This window comes from Ambystoma mexicanum, chromosome 8, assembly GCF_040938575.1.
Source record: "Ambystoma mexicanum isolate Mex_15411 chromosome 8, UKY_AmexF1_1, whole genome shotgun sequence".
Classification (NCBI taxonomy): Eukaryota; Metazoa; Chordata; class Amphibia; order Caudata; family Ambystomatidae; genus Ambystoma; species Ambystoma mexicanum.
In genome coordinates, this window is record NC_090929.1 from 26,943,201 (window position 1) to 26,953,938 (window position 10,738).

Sequence of the window (10,738 nt, forward strand, 5' to 3'; positions counted from 1 at the left end):
TGTGGTATCTCCTCACCATCTCTGCAGACACCTCCTCACCACTGCTCGTGCCCTGGGGCATCTCCTCACCATCTCTGCAGACACCTCCTCGTGCCCTGGGGTATCTCCTCACCATCTCTGCAGACACCTCCTCACCGCTGCTCGTGCCCTGGGACATCCGCTCACCATCTCTGCAGACACCTCCTCACCGCTGCTCGTGCCCTAGGGCATCCCCTCACCATCTCTGCAGACACCTCCTCACCGCTGCTAGTGCCCTGGGGTATCTCCTCTCCATCTCTGCAGACACCTCCTCACCGCTGCTCGCACCCTGGGGTATCCCCTCACCATCTCTGCAGACACCTCCTCACCACTGCTCGCGCCCTGGGGTATCTCCTCACCATCTCAGCAGACACCTCCTCACCACTGCTCGTGCCCTGGGGCATCTCCTCACCATCACTGCAAACACCTCCTCACCACTGCTCGTGCCCTGGGGCATCCCCTCACCATCTCTGCAGACACCTCCTCGTGCCCTGGGGTATCTCCTCACCATCTCTGCAGACACCTCCTCACAGCTGCTCGTGCCCTGGGGCATCCGCTCACCATCTCTGCAGACACCTCCTCACCGCTGCTCGTGCCCTGGGGCATCCCCTCACCATCTCTGCAGACACCTCCTCACCGCTGCTAGTGTCCTGGGGTATCTCCTCTCCATCTCTGCAGACACCTCCTCACCGCTGCTCGTGCCCTGGGGCATCTCCTCACCATCTCTGCAGACACCTCCTCACCACTGCTCGTGCCCTGGGGTATCTCCTCACCATCTCTGCAGACACCTCCTCACCACTGCTCGTGCCCTGGGGCATCTCCTCACCATCTCTGCAGACACCTCCTCGTGCCCTGGGGTATCTCCTCACCATCTCTGCAGACACCTCCTCACCGCTGCTCGTGCCCTGGGGCATCCGCTCACCATCTCTGCAGACACCTCCTCACCGCTGCTCGTGCCCTGGGGCATCCCCTCACCATCTCTGCAGACACCTCCTCACCGCTGCTAGTGCCCTGGGGTATCTCCTCTCCATATCTGCAGACACCTCCTCACCACTGCTCGTGCCCTGGGGTATCTCCTCACCATCTCTGCTGACACCTCCTCACCACTGCTCGTGCCCTGGGGCATCTCCTCACCATCTCTGCAGACACCTCCTTGTGCCCTGCGGTATCTCCTCGCCATCTCTGCAGACACCTCCTCACCATTGCTCGTGCCCTGGGGTATCTCCTCACCATCTCTGCAGACAGCTCCTCACCACTGCTCGTGCCCTGGGGCATCTCCTCACCATCTCTGCAGACACCTCCTCACCACTGCTCGTGCCCTGGGGTATCTCCTCACCATCTCTGCAGACACCTCCTCACCACTGCTTGTGCCCTGGGGTATCTCCTCACCATCTCTGCAGACACCTCCTCACCACTGCTCGTGCCCTGGGGCATCTCCTCACCATCTCTGCAGACACCTCCTCACCACTGCGCGTGCCCTGGGGTATCTCCTCACCATCTCTGCAGACACCTCCTCGTGCCCGGGGGTATCTCCTCTCCATCTCTGCAGACACCTCCTCACCACTGCTCGTGCCCTGGGGTATCTCCTCACCATCTCTGCAGACACCTCCTCACTGCTGCTCGTGCCCTGGGGTATCTTCTCACCATCTCTGCAGACACCTCCTCACCGCTGCTCGCGCCCTGGGGTATCTCCTCACCATCTCTGCAGACACCTCCTCACCGCTGCTCGTGCCCTGGGGCATCTCCTCACCATCTCTGCAGACACCTCCTCACCGCTGCTCGTGCCCTGGGTTATCTCCTCACCATCTCTGCAGACACCTCCTCACCGCTGCTCGTGCCCTGGGGCATCTCCTCACCATCTCTGCAGACACCTCCTCACCGCTGCTCGTGCCCTGGGGTATCTCCTCACCATCTCTGCAGACACCTCCTCACCGCTGCTCGTGCCCTGGGGCATCCCCTCACCATCTCTGCAGACACCTCCTCACCACTGCTCATGCCCTGGGGTATCTCCTCACCATCTCTGCAGACACCTCCTCACCACTGCTCGCACCCTGGGGTATCTCCTCACCATCTCTGCAGACACCTCCTCACCACTGCACGTGCCCTGGGGTATCTCCTCACCATCTCTGCAGACACCTCCTCACCACTGCTCGTGCCCTGGGGCATCCCCTCACCATCTCTGCAGACACCTCCTCGTGCCCTGGGGTATCTCCCCTGGGGTATCTCCTCACCATCTCTGCAGACACCTCCTCACCACTGCTCGTGCCCTGGGGCATCTCCTCACCATCTCTGCAGACACCTCCTCACCACTGCTCGTGCCCTGGGGCATCTCCTCACCATCTCTGCAGACACCTCCTCACCGCTGCTCGTGCCCTGGGGTATCTCCTCACCATCTCTGCAGACACCTCCTCACCGCTGCTCGTGCCCTGGGGCATCTCCTCACCATCTCTGCAGACACCTCCTCACCGCTGCTCGTGCCCTGGGGTATCTCCTCACCATCTCTGCAGACACCTCCTCACCGCTGCTCGTGCCCTGGGGTATCTCCTCACCATTTCTGCAGGCACCTCCTCACCGCTGCTCGTGCCCTGGGGTATCTCCTCACCATCCCTGCAGACACCACCTCACCACTGCTCGCACCCTGGGTCATCCCCTCACCATCTCTGCAGACACCTCCTCACCACTGCTCGCGCCCTGGGGTATCTCTTCACCATCTCTGCAGACACCTCCTCACCACTGCTCGCGCCCTGCGGTATCTCCTCACTATCTCTGCAGACACCTCCTCACCACTGCTCGCGCCCTGGAGTATCTCCTCACCATCTCTGCATACACCTCCTCACCACTGCTCGTGCCCTGGGGTATCCCCTCACCATCTCTGCAGACACCTCCTCGTGCCCTGGGCAATCTCCCCTGGGGTATCTCCTCACCATCTCTGCAGACACCTCCTCACCGCTGCTCGTGCCCTGGGGCATCCCCTCACCATCTCTGCAGACACCTCCTCACCGCTGCTTGTGCCCTGGGGTATCTCCTCACCATCTCTGCAGACACCTCCTCACCGCTGCTCGTGCCCTGGGGTATCTCCTCACCATCTCTGCAGACACCTCCTCACGGCTGCTCGTGCCCTGGGTTATCTCCTCACCATCTCTGCAGACACCTCCTCACCGCTGCTCGTGCCCTGGGGCATCTCCTCACCATCTCTGCAGACACCTCCTCACCGCTGCTCGTGCCCTGGGGTATCTCCTCACCATCTCTGCAGACACCTCCTCACCGCTGCTCGTGCCCTGGGGCATCTCCTCACCATCTCTGCAGACACCTCCTCACCGCTGCTCGTGCCCTGGGGCATCTCCTCACCATCTCTGCAGACACCTCCTCACCGCTGCTCGTGCCCTGGGGTATCTCCTCACCATCTCTGCAGACACTTCCTCACTGCTGCTCGTGCCCTGGGGTATCTCCTCACCATCCCTGCAGACACCTCCTCACCACTGCTCGCGTCCTGGAGCATCCCCTCACCATCTCTGCAGACACCTCCTCAAAACTGCTCGCGCCCTGGGGTATCTCCTCACCATCTCTGCAGACACCTCCTCACCACTGCTCGCGCCCTGGGGTATCTCCTCACCATCTCTGCAGACACCTCCTCACCACTGCTCGCGCCCTGGGGTATCTCCTCACCATCTCTGCAGACACCTCCTCACCACTGCTCGTGCCCTGAGGCATCCCCTCACCATCTCTGCAGACACCTCCTCGTGCCCTGGGGTATCTCCCGTGGGGTATCTCCTCACCATCTCTGCAGACACCTCCTCACCACTGCTCGTGCCCTGGGGATCTCCTCACCATCTCTGCAGACACCTCCTCACCACTGCTCGTGCCCTGGGGCATCTCCTCACCATCTCTGCAGACACCTCCTCACCGCTGCTCGTGCCCTGGGGTATCTCCTCACCATCTCTGCAGACACCTCCTCACCGCTGCTCGTGCCCTGGGGCATCTCCTCACCATCTCTGCAGACACCTCCTCACCGCTGCTCGTGCCCTGGGGTATCTCCTCACCATCTCTGCAGACACCTCCTCACCGCTGCTCGTGCCCTGAGGTATCTCCTCACCATCTCTGCAGACACCTCATCACCGCTGCTTGTGCCCTGGGGTATCTCCTCACCATCCCTGCAGACACCACCTCACCACTGCTCGCGCCCTGGGGCATCCCTTCATCATCTCTGCAGACACCTCCTCACCACTGCTCGCGCCCTGGGGTATCTCCTCACCATCTCTGCAGACACCTCCTCACCACTGCTCGCGCCCTGGGGTATCTCCTCACCATCTCTGCAGACACCTCCTCACCACTGCTCGCGCCCTGGGGTATCTCCTCACCATTTCTGCATACACCACCTCACCACTGCTCGTGCCCTGGGGCATCCCCTCACCATCTCTGCAGACACCTCCTCGTGCCCTGGGGTATCTCCCCTGGGGTATCTCCTCACCATCTCTGCAGACACCTCCTCACCGCTGCTCGTGCCCTGGGGCATCTCCTCACCATCTCTGCAGACACCTCCTCACCGCTGCTCGTGCCCTGGGGCATCACCTCACCATCTCTGCAGACACCTCCTCACCGCTGCTCGTGCCCTGGGGCATCCCCTCACCATCTCTGCAGACACCTCCTCACCGCTGCTCGTGCCCTGGGGTATCTCCTCACCATCTCTGCAGACACCTCCTCACCGCTGCTCGTGCCCTGGGGCATCTCCTCACCATCTCTGCAGACACCTCCTCACCGCTGCTCGTGCCCTGGGGCATCCCCTCACCATCTCTGCAGACACCTCCTCACCGCTGCTCGTGCCCTGGGGCATCCCCTCACCATCTCTGCAGACACCTCCTCACCGCTGCTCGTGCCGTGGGGCATCTCCTCACCATCTCTGCAGACACCTCCTCACCGCTGCTCGTGCCCTGGGGCATCTCCTCACCATCTCTGCAGACACCTCCTCACCGCTGCTCGTGCACTGGGGTATCTCCTCACCATCTCTGCAGACACCTCCTCACCGCTGCTCGTGCCCTGGCGTATCTCCTCACCATCTCTGCAGACACCTCCTCACCGCTGCTTGTGCCCTGGGGTATCTCCTCACCATCCCTGCAGACACCACCTCACCACTGCCTGCGCCCTGGGGCATCCCTTCATCATCTCTGCAGACACCTCCTCACCACTGCTCGCGCCCTGGGGTATCTCCTCACCATCTCTGCAGACACCTCCTCACCACTGCTCGCGCCCTGGGGTATCTCCTCACCATCTCTGCAGACACCTCCTCACCACTGCTCGTGCCCTGGGGTATCTCCTCACCATCTCTGCAGACACCTCCTCGTTCCCTGGGGTATCTCCTCGCCATCTCTGCAGACACCTCCTCACCCCTGCTCGTGCCCTGAGGTATCTCCTCACCATCTCTGCAGACACCTCCTCACTGCTGCTCGTGCCCTGGGGTATCTTCTCACCATCTCTGCAGACACCTCACTGCTGCTCGTGCCCTGGGGTATCTCCTCACCATCTCTGCAGACACCTCCTCACCGCTGCTCGTGCCCTGGGGTATCTCCTCACCATCTCTGCAGACACCTCCTCACCGCTGCTCGTGCCCAGGGCATCTCCTCACCATCTCTGCAGACACCTCCTCACCGCTGCTCGTGCCCTGGGTTATCTCCTCACCATCTCTGCAGACACCTCCTCACCGCTGCTCGTGTCCTGGGGCATCTCCTCACCATCTCTGCAGACACCTCCTCACCGCTGCTCGTGCCCTGGGGTATCTCCTCACCATCTCTGCAGACACCTCCTCACCGCTGCTCGTGCCCTGGGGTATCTCCTCACCATCTCTGCAGACACCTCCTCACCGCTGCTCGCGCCCTGGGGCATCTCCTCACCATCTCTGCAGACACCTCCTCACCGCTGCTCGTGCCCTGGGGTATCTCCTCACCATCTCTGCAGACACCTCCTCACCGCTGCTCGTGCCCTGGGGTATCTCCTCACCATCTCTGCAGACACCTCCTCACTGCTGCTCGTGCCCTGGGGTATCTCCTCACCATCTCTGCAGACATCTCCTCACCACTGCTCGCGCCCTGGGGTATCTCCTCACCATCTCTGCAGACACCTCCTCACCACTGCTCGCGCCCTGGGGTATCTCCTCACCATCTCTGCAGACACCTCCTCACCACTGCTCGTGCCCTGGGGCATCCCCTCACCATCTCTGCAGATACCTCCTCGTGCCCTGGGGTATCTCCCCTGGGGTATCTCCTCACCATCTCTGCAGACACCTCCTCACCACTGCTCGTGCCCTGGGGTATCTCCTCACCATCTCTGCAGACACCTCCTCACCACTGCTCGTGCCCTGGGGCATCCCCTCACCATCTCTGCAGACACCTCCTCACCACTGCTCGTGCCCTGGGGTATCTCCTCACCATCTCTGCAGACACCTCCTCACCACTGCTCGTGCCCTGGGGTATCTCCTCACCATCTCTGCAGACACCTCCTCACCGCTGCTCATGCCCTGGGGCATCTCCTCACCATCTCTGCAGACACCTCCTCACCACTGCTCATCCCCTGGGGCATCTCCTCACCATCTCTGCAAACACCTCCTCACCACTGCTCGTGCCCTGGGGCATCCCCTCACCATCTCTGCAGACACCTCCTCACCGCTGCTCGTGCCCTGGGGCATCCCCTCACCACCTCTGCAGACACCTCCTCACCGCTGCTAGTGCCCTGGGGTATCTCCTCTCCATCTCTGCAGACACCTCCTCACCGCTGCTCGTGCCCTGGGGCATCTCCTCACCATCTCTGCAGACACCTCCTCACCACTGCTCGTGCCCTGGGGTATCTCCTCACCATCTCTGCAGACACCTCCTCACCACTGCTCGTGCCCTGGGGCATCTCCTCACCATCTCTGCAGACACCTCCTCGTGCCCTGGGGTATCTCCTCACCATCTCTGCAGACACCTCCTCACCGCTGCTCGTGCCCTGGGACATCCGCTCACCATCTCTGCAGACACCTCCTCACCGCTGCTCGTGCCCTGGGGCATCCCCTCACCATCTCTGCAGACACCTCCTCACCGCTGCTAGTGCCCTGGGGTATCTCCTCTCCATCTCTGCAGACACCTCCTCACCGCTGCTCGCGCCCTGGGGTATCCCCTCACCATCTCTGCAGACACCTCCTCACCACTGCTCGCGCCCTGGGGTATCTCCTCACCATCTCTGCAGACACCTCCTCACCGCTGCTCGTGCCCTGGGGTATCTCCTCACCATCTCTGCAGACACCTCCTCACCGCTGCTCGTGCCCTGGGGCATCCGCTCACCATCTCTGCAGACACCTCCTCACCGCTGCTCGTGCCCTGGGGCATCCCCTCACCACCTCTGCAGACACCTCCTCACCGCTGCTAGTGCCCTGGGGTATCTCCTCTCCATCTCTGCAGACACCTCCTCACCGCTGCTCGTGCCCTGGGGCATCTCCTCACCATCTCTGCAGACACCTCCTCACCACTGCTCGTGCCCTGGGGTATCTCCTCACCATCTCTGCAGACACCTCCTCACCACTGCTTGTGCCCTGGGGCATCTCCTCACCATCTCTGCAGACACCTCCTCGTGCCCTGGGGTATCTCCTCACCATCTCTGCAGACACCTCCTCACCGCTGCTCGTGCCCTGGGACATCCGCTCACCATCTCTGCAGACACCTCCTCACCGCTGCTCGTGCCCTGGGGCATCCCGTCACCATCTCTGCAGACACCTCCTCACCGCTGCTAGTGCCCTGGGGTATCTCCTCTCCATCTCTGCAGACACCTCCTCACCGCTGCTCGCACCCTGGGGTATCCCCTCACCATCTCTGCAGACACCTCCTCACCACTGCTCGCGCCCTGGGGTATCTCCTCACCATCTCTGCAGACACCTCCTCACCACTGCTCGTGCCCTGGGGTATCTCCTCACCATCTCTGCAGACACCTCCTCACCACTGCTCGTGCCCTGGGGCATCTCCTCACCATCTCTGCAAACACCTACTCACCACTGCTCGTGCCCTGGGGCATCCCCTCACCATCTCTGCAGACACCTCCTCGTGCCGTGGGGTATCTCCTCACCATCTCTGCAGACACCTCCTCACCGCTGCTCGTGCCCTGGGGCATCCGCTCACCATCTCTGCAGACACCTCCTCACCGCTGCTCGTGCCCTGGGGCATCCCCTCACCATCTCTGCAGACACCTCCTCACCGCTGCTAGTGCCCTGGGGTATCTCCTCTCCATCTCTGCAGACACCTCCTTACCGCTGCTCGTGCCCTGGGGCATCTCCTCACCATCTCTGCAGACACCTCCTCACCAGTGCTCGTGCCCTAGGGTATCTCCTCACCATCTCTGCAGACACCTCCTCACCACTGCTCGTGCCCTGGGGCATCTCCTCACCATCTCTGCAGACACCTCCTCGTGCCCTGGGGTATCTCCTCACCATCTCTGCAGACACCTCCTCACCGCTGCTCGTGCCCTGGGGCATCCGCTCACCATCTCTGCAGACACCTCCTCACCGCTGCTCGTGCCCTGGGGCATCCCCTCACCATCTCTGCAGACACCTCCTCACCGCTGCTAGTGCCCTGGGGTATCTCCTCTCCATCTCTGCAGACACCTCACCGCTGCTCGCACCCTGGGGTATCCCCTCACCATCTCTGCAGACACCTCCTCACCACTGCTCGCGCCCTGGGGTATCTCCTCACCATCTCTGCAGACACCTCCTCACCACTGCTCGTGCCCTGGGGCATCTCCTCACCATCTCTGCAGACACCTCCTTGTGCCCTGGGGTATCTCCTCGCCATCTCTGCAGACACCTCCTCACCATTGCTCGTGCCCTGGGGTATCTCCTCACCATCTCTGCAGACAGCTCCTCACCACTGCTCGTGCCCTGGGGCATCTCCTCACCATCTCTGCAGACACCTCCTCACCACTGCTCGTGCCCTGGGGCATCTCCTCACCATCTCTGCAGACACCTCCTCACCACTGCTCGTGCCCTGGGGCATCTCCTCACCATCTCTGCAGACACCTCCTCACCGCTGCTCGTGCCCTGGGGTATCTCCTCACCATCTCTGCAGACACCTCCTCACTGCTGCTCGTGCCCTGGGGTATCTTCTCACCATCTCTGCAGACACCTCCTCACCGCTGCTCGTGCCCTGGGGTATCTCCTCACCATCTCTGCAGACACCTCCTCACCGCTGCTCGTGCCCTGGGGTATCTCCTCACCATCTCTGCAGACACCTCCTCACCGCTGCTCGTGCCCTGGGGTATCTCCTCACCATCTCTGCAGACACCTCCTCACCGCTGCTCGTGCCCTGGGGTATCTCCTCACCATCTCTGCAGACACCTCCTCACCGCTGCTCGTGCCCTGGGGCATCTCCTCACCATCTCTGCAGACACCTCCTCACCGCTGCTCGTGCCCTGGGTTATCTCCTCACCATCTCTGCAGACACCTCCTCACCGCTGCTCGTGCCCTGGGGCATCTCCTCACCATCTCTGCAGACACCTCCTCACCGCTGCTCGTGCCCTGGGGTATCTCCTCACCATCTCTGCAGACACCTCCTCACCACTGCTCGCGCCCTGGGGTATCTCCTCACCATCTCTGCAGACACCTCCTCACCACTGCTCGTGCCCTGGGGTATCTCCTCACCATCTCTGCAGACACCTCCTCACCACTGCTCGTGCCCTGGGGCATCCCCTCACCATCTCTGCAGACACCTCCTCGTGCCCTGGGGTATCTCCCCTGGGGTATCTCCTCACCATCTCTGCAGACACCTCCTCACCACTGCTCGTGCCCTGGGGCATCGCCTCACCATCTCTGCAGACACCTCCTCACCACTGCTCGTGCCCTGGGGCATCTCCTCACCATCTCTGCAGACACCTCCTCACCGCTGCTCGTGCCCTGGGGTATCTCCTCACCATCTCTGCAGACACCTCCTCACCGCTGCTCGTGCCCTGGGGCATCTCCTCACCATCTCTGCAGACACCTCCTCACCGCTGCTCGTGCCCTGGGGTATCTCCTCACCATCTCTGCAGACACCTCCTCACCGCTGCTCGTGCCCTGGGGTATCTCCTCACCATCTCTGCAGGCACCTCCTCACCGCTGCTCGTGCCCTGGGGTATCTCCTCACCATCCCTGCAGACACCACCTCACCACTGCTCGCGCCCTGGGTCATCCCCTCACCATCTCTGCAGACACCTCCTCACCACTGCTCGCGCCCTGGGGTATCTCCTCACCATCTCTGCAGACACCTCCTCACCACTGCTCGCGCCCTGGGGTATCTCCTCACTATCTCTGCAGACACCTCCTCACCACTGCTCGCGCCCTGGAGTATCTCCTCACCATCTCTGCATACACCTCTTCACCACTGCTCGTGCCCTGGGGCATCCCCTCACCATCTTTGCAGACACCTCCTCGTGCCCTGGGGAATCTCCCCTGGGGTATCTCCTCACCATCTCTGCAGACACCTCCTCACCGCTGCTCGTGCCCTGGGGCATCCCCTCACCATCTCTGCAGACACCTCCTCACCGCTGCTCGTGCCCTGGGGTATCTCCTCACCATCTCTGCAGACACCTCCTCACCGCTGCTCGTGCCCTGGGGTATCTCCTCACCATCTCTGCAGACACCTCCTCACGGCTGCTCGTGCCCTGGGTTATCTCCTCACCATCTCTGCAGACACCTTCTCACCGCTGCTCGTGCCCTGGGGCATCTCCTCAC